Genomic DNA, 6,599 nt, shown 5'->3' on the forward strand with positions numbered 1-6,599 from the left:
GGAATTTGAGGGTGGGGAGGTGGGAGTGGGTGGGTAGGTAGGGGTATATCCACAGAGAAGCAGGAGGAGGGGTGAGGGGATAGGGGGTTCCTGGGTGGGTGGGGGATGGGGTAAGGGGATAACATATGAAATGTAAACAAAATAAATATAAAATGTAAATAAAACATCCAATAAAAAAAGGAAAAGACCTTCTCTTCCGCATATCAGATTCAATTTTAATGAATCTGAATTTTTAAAGGGGACCAAAGTCAATGACATTGTCAAAGCCTCCTGAGATTTTATTTTACTCTTACTCCACGTCCATGAGCTTTCAGCATATAGCATAAGACCTTAGCATGACCATATGCTAAGGAGTTTCTTGGATATTTTAATTATTTCCTAGTAAAGTAATATTTTATTATAACATAGGTAGAAAAGAAAAAAATGTACTTAGCACCAAGAAAAATTATTTATCTCAACAGACAAATTTTTAGACTTAGTTTGTGATAACAAAAGGTGAACTTTTATTTTTCTTTTAAATATGTTTCTAACATCAGAAGTTTATAGAGTCAATTAATATTTGCCTTAGGAGAATGGGAAATATATGTATCTCTAAAATTAACTTTCTTAAAGTTTATTTATAAATGCAGCTTTAGAATGACCTTCGTATGTTCCCTGATTTGATAAATGTTAGTGTATGTATCATAAAACATGAAATAGATAATAAAAGCAGATAAGCTAAAATTTTATTCTTAAACTTGCAATCCTAATTATAAGTTAAACAATATCATGTAATTCTACACAATTATAAAAGTAGATATATTTTGTTACATTAAAGAACTAATATTGTAGTCAAGCCAAACATAAAATTTAATTTATTGAGAATTCTACATACTTACCTGGCAGGCTAAGTATATTGATGATCATAGAATCGCAAAGCTATTTTCCCCAGGACTAGGCTTATCAGCTGCACTCATGGTATGCTGACCCCTGCAGTTTCCCCAAATGTAGAAGACTCAACTCCATAATTCGAGGTAGAAAGGACTACATTCACCATCTACCTTGAAATTACAATATGTAGATAATTCAATGACTAAAATGCTTATTATGCTGCTGGTAAGCCTATTCACATCTTGCTTAAATCTATTCCATTCATAAGGAGTACATTTAATTGGATCCTTAAAATTTACTTAAAAAAATAGCCTAACAATTTTAAAAAATTAGAAAATAATATTTTTGATATTTTTTCACCCAAATCCGTATATGGAAACATAATCTGAAATATGATTGCATTTGCACATAGAGCAATAATTCCTAAGTAGGATCTCTAATGAATGAGGCTAACATGAACATCACCCAGTACTGTGTAAAAGAGAATTGCAGGAACTTGCTTCATTCATTGAGCGTGACAGTAAACGTTGGTTCTCAACTTGACTGAATGTTGAATCAAATAACTGTTGGGCATGTAGACATTGTTACTGGAAAGGAATAAGAATGATAAGTAAGGTTGAATGAGTTCAAATCCTGGGAATCTCAGAACTGAGAACCGCAGTAGTGGAGGCATTCCCTATCTGACTCTACCTGCTCTGGGACAGGTAAACACCATTACAGTCCACAGAGGACCATGGACACTGAGTCACATAGAATAAACACTTGGAGTTCTCCATGATAATGAGGTATTGTAACAACCCAACAACCTTCAGCCAATTGCCTTCCTGGGGATTTTTTTCCTGCAAAAGGTGTCTCTGATTCATCTTGAATAAAGGATATATATTCACATCCACCATCAAATAAACCAGAATGGAGAAGCAAAGTTAATTTTTTCATTAAAGATCACAATGGTGGAGGAGGCATTCTTAAAAGCCAAATCTAAACTCCCAGGGAAGGCCTTTTCTATTTCAGCCTTCTCCCTCTCTGCATACACTCAAGATTTAGACAGGGATTTGCTCGTCCTGGTGCATAGATGCTCTGAGGCGAAAGATAGACCAGGACCTGCATTCCTGAGTACATAAGAGACTGGGAACCACTGTGGATTCCATCAACTTTGTACTTTGCCCTGCCTTCTCCCAGTGGCTTGCAGGTGGCACTCCAACTACCCCTAGGAGAGACGCCTTCTATTGAAGTGTGGCTGAATTTCCAAGAGTACATTCTTAGAGAAAAATGACTCTGTGCCTCTCAGAATCCAAGCTTCTTTGTAGAGGTTGAAATCCACTCCCAATTCCCATCTTGATGATATCCATGCTGAGATTTGTTTTTGCAAGTGGGAAGAACTCTTCTAAATGTGGGCAGTTCATATGGTGACGGCTTGATAACATGAGGGCTGAGGGGGAAAACTTTAAAAGCTTTATGTTACGCATCTTCCTTTGGAATTTACCACGGTGTGGATCACTTTTTGTGGTTTATTTCATTTTATTTTATGTTACCTTATTGCTCAAGCTGCTGCTGCTACTTTCATTGAGATTTTTTGCTGGTATCAGAACCCTGGTAATTTGAACTTCTAATGTGAACTGAAGAACAGTGACTCTTGAGAAGTCTTCCAAGGCTCTTCATGAGTTTGGAAACTCTGAACTACCTATGCTCATAGAATCAGATATTAGCGTTCTCTCAGCCTTTCCTGTGGAAGAAGCCATGATACAGCTATGGAGACCTTATCATGTATCTATCCTAATAAATCCTGTCTTTAAATATACATACTTTCCATTGTTATATTCTTCTACAACGAGAATAACGCCCAAGTTGAGGGCCTGATAGGTCATCATTTCTGAGGAAAAGGCCTTTTTAATTCCAAGCCGATGATAGCTTTATTTTGGACTTGTGTTGTTTATAAGCCCTTTAGCTTAGGCTGTTAGAAAAATCTAAACAGCCTACGACACAAGCATTCCAAAATACATCCTGTGACAGGAAGAGTTTTACAGAAACATTATAATGTGTTTTCAGGCATGAGCACTCATTATCCCATAGCATCAGCCTAAAGGAGTTTGGAGCATCCTCCTCTATTCAGTAGTTTGATCAATACGCATCTTCATTTTCAACACAGCATGTGAACAGTCATAAAATGAGAGCTACAAACCATGTTTGCCATCTCTGGATTTAGCTCAAATGCTCACGGATTTCTTTTATATTTTCATACTGTTTTCCCAAATTACTCTTCCTTTCAGCACTTTTAGAAAGTCAAAATATCTCTTGTCTACTGATTCCAGAATGAATTTGTTGAATATTTTATGAAAGAGCCGGTATCCTTAAAGGGAAAGAGGCACTGTCAGTTGTTACTATGGCATAAGCCATGGGAAACACAAGCCAGTGTTCAAAAAAAAAAAATCTCTTTCAGGATTGTGTCATCAATGTCTCCTAATATTTTCAATCCAATTTTTTCAAGACAGCATAATTTAAAGGTATCATTCACAATAAGCAACATTATTTGTTAATTGCTTTTTATTATTATTCTCTCCAAGTAGAAAACTGGTTTTACAGAATTAGTAAAAATTACATATGAACTCTCTGTGAAACATGTATGTTGGAAATTTGTGCTGAAATTTAGCAGTTACAAAGCCTACTGATGTTTACCCTAAGGAAACATAAGTACATTAGAAGTCTCTCTTAGTAAAGAAGATCAGTTTTTAGGTGTAATATAATATTATTCGGTTTAACAAAATGCTGCATAGAATTACATCTTTCGTTTTATTGTTCTACTCTTTATGTGATAAAGTTTGGAGAAATGGAGATGATACATGTTAAGCAATGTTACCTTATTTAGGGTCTGACATTTATATTGTGTCTTTCTGCTGATCTGTATGTAGACATGTTGGACATCTGGTCCCGCATTTTTCTTTTCAGGAATTTCTGTACATGTGTGTATGAAAGCCTGTAGTCAACATATGGCATTTTCTTCACTCTCTACTTTATTATTTTTTTTTTGAATCAGGATCTTTCACTGAACTAGAAGCACATCTGTACAGCTCAACTAGGTGTTCATGAAATACATGGATCCACCTGTCTCCATCCAACCCCAAAAGGCTAGGGTTAGAGGAATGTGCACTAAGTCTGGCTTTTCAAAAGAGTGTTATAAATCTGAACTTAGGGCTTTGTGCTTGCATGACATGATTCCAATCCTGCTATCTCTTCAGATTCTGCTATTGTACAGAGTAAAACACAAGAAAGACTAGTCTAGAATAAACGAAGTTGAATAAATATGTTGGATAAGAAATTGACAGGAATTACTGAAAAGAGAAATATGGAGACATTCCTTAACTGTGGCTTTTCCGGTTCTTCTCTAAGGTCATGGACTACCCGAGTCGTTTTAGGAATCCCTAATAGTAATGCAGTGGTCTGCAAATCCACAAGGGTGGTTTATTTCTTCTTGGAATAAACTCCCAAACTACTTTGAAATTTTTAGACTTTATTTTCTGAAACATAGTAGAATTTGATGAGTTGTTTTGATTTTCTTTCCATAGCATCTCTCTGGACTTTATATTGGGTGACTGTGACTAACATAGGTATTAGCCTCTTAAGAGAGGATGTGGAATGAAAATAAATCTTCCTACACTTCCCTGGTTTTATATACTCTCAAGCTAGGAAGTTGAGACTATCTATTCACCATTCTATCAATAATCAAAAGTCAAATTATCAGTAATTAAAGTAAAATTCTGTGGATATCCGGACTATAATGTTTAACATTTCATTCTGATAGTAGAATGAAAGTTTCCCAGAATCACTCTATATGGCTGAAAATGTATATTTCATGACTAGAAAAATAAATGAAAATCGACATAACTATAATAATGACCTTTTAAGAAACTCATGTTCCTATCTTGATGAATCGTGAGACAAGTCATTTAATGTACTTTGTTAATTTCCTATTCAATATAGTAATCTATGCTTGTGTCCCTTGGCTGCTTCACTAAATTAAAAGGAAATGTACTGTATAATGCCGAAAATTGAGAAAAAAATTATCTTTCTAGGTTTTGTCCATTCCTTTATCTCTTAAAAATATTCTGATTTTAAATTTGTCTAAATTAAGTTAATAGGGAATACAAATTTTACAATATATTTGTTTTGACATTTGAGGCTATAGAGGACATTCTTATTTAAAATACAATTAGTACTTTTACAAAGAAGTATAAACATCAACACAGCCACAGCCTCTTTGATCTACTATGATGTCCTGCCTCAAAAATACATTAATGCAATAAACAGTGATCACAGGAGCGATCACTTTTCTAAGGGCTTATCATGCTCGTTCTTTGACTATTTGTGTTTATTGTCTTGCTTGTTCCTTGACTATTGCATCTATTGCATTGCTAGTTCTGCAGCCTAGAACTGACCTTAATACTTGTATGTAATTAAAATGGTATAAAAGCAGATTGGGAAAAAATTTAAAAAAAAATCTTAAAATAAATAAATAATGAAAAATCATAATAGAATAATGACTTAGAGCTTACAGAAGTAAGCAGCCAATATCTGCTTTGACCTAAGGCCCGCTTAACAGGATAGAACCCAGAAAAATCATTGAGGAGGTGGCCAAGCAATAAAGGACTATAGAGCCCAGGGAAATGGCTCTAAACTTGTAGATCATGAACTTTTGGCAAACCTCCATCTCCAAAAATATTTACATTATGATTCATAACAGCAGCAAATAATAGTTATGAAGTACCAAGCTGAATAATTTTGTGGTTGGGGTCACTACAACGTAAGGAACTGTACTAAAATGTTACAGTGTGAGAAAGGCTGAGAAGCACTTGTCAGGGAATACAAGGTATAAGCAAAGACTACTGTTCTTTAAAAAAAAATGTCTAGCAATAAGTGACTTCTAATGGCATTGTGCTAAACTCCTAGGCCTTGCTCTGTCATCATGAAAAATGTTCCTCCTGCAGAAGACAGGAAAACATACAATGACTCACACAGGAGTCCTCAGTCCTAAATGACATGTCTCCATCTAATCATTCTCCAAAGGCTAAGGAAACTCTGTGGAGGAGGAGGCAGAAAAGGGGTAAGAGTCATATAGGATGAAGTATACCAAGAAAACTAAGCCCCCTCATCAACAGCATTGAATACTCACAGGAACTCATAGAGGCTGGGGTGGTATGCAAGGGGTCTGCATTTCCAAGTCCTCTGTGCATATATTATGGGTTCTACCTTAGTGGTTTTATGGGATTCCTGAGTGTAGTCCTGAGTAGGTCACTTTTTTATGTGTTTTTTACTGGACTCTTTCCATTCTGTTTGCTTTGTACAACTCAGATGTTTTAGTCTTTGTTTTATCTTAATATATTTTATTTGATTTCTTAATGTTCTCTATTAGAAGTCTGTTGATTTTCTAATGAAAGAAAGAGAATAGATCCTGATGGGCGGGGGGAGGCGAGAGGAATTGGTAAGAGTAGAGGAAGGGGAATTAGTAGTCCCCATAATGATAGATTATGTGAAAAAAAAAAAAACTTCACAACAGGAAAAAACTACATGCACAAGCATTATTATGATTTCATATTTGAACTCAAAAGAAATAATCCTTAATACTGGCTTACTGATAAAAAATATCATTTTAGCAAATGTTTTCTGGCTCTGGTGCTATTTTAGGGAAGACACAATTTTGTTTTAGGCAAAACATAATCGTCCAATGCTCATTAAAG

General features: G+C 35.3%; 1 pseudogene; it reads left to right on the plus strand.

Annotated features, from left to right (window-relative positions):
* The first annotated feature begins 870 nt into the window (after positions 1-870).
* LOC114625371 lies at positions 871-1,044 on the plus strand (annotated as a pseudogene).
* Positions 1,045-6,599: the final 5,555 nt, after the last annotated feature.

The sequence above is a fragment of the Grammomys surdaster genome, unplaced genomic scaffold (assembly GCF_004785775.1).
Source record: "Grammomys surdaster isolate TR1022 unplaced genomic scaffold, NIH_TR_1.0 65, whole genome shotgun sequence".
Lineage (NCBI taxonomy): Eukaryota > Metazoa > Chordata > Mammalia > Rodentia > Muridae > Grammomys > Grammomys surdaster.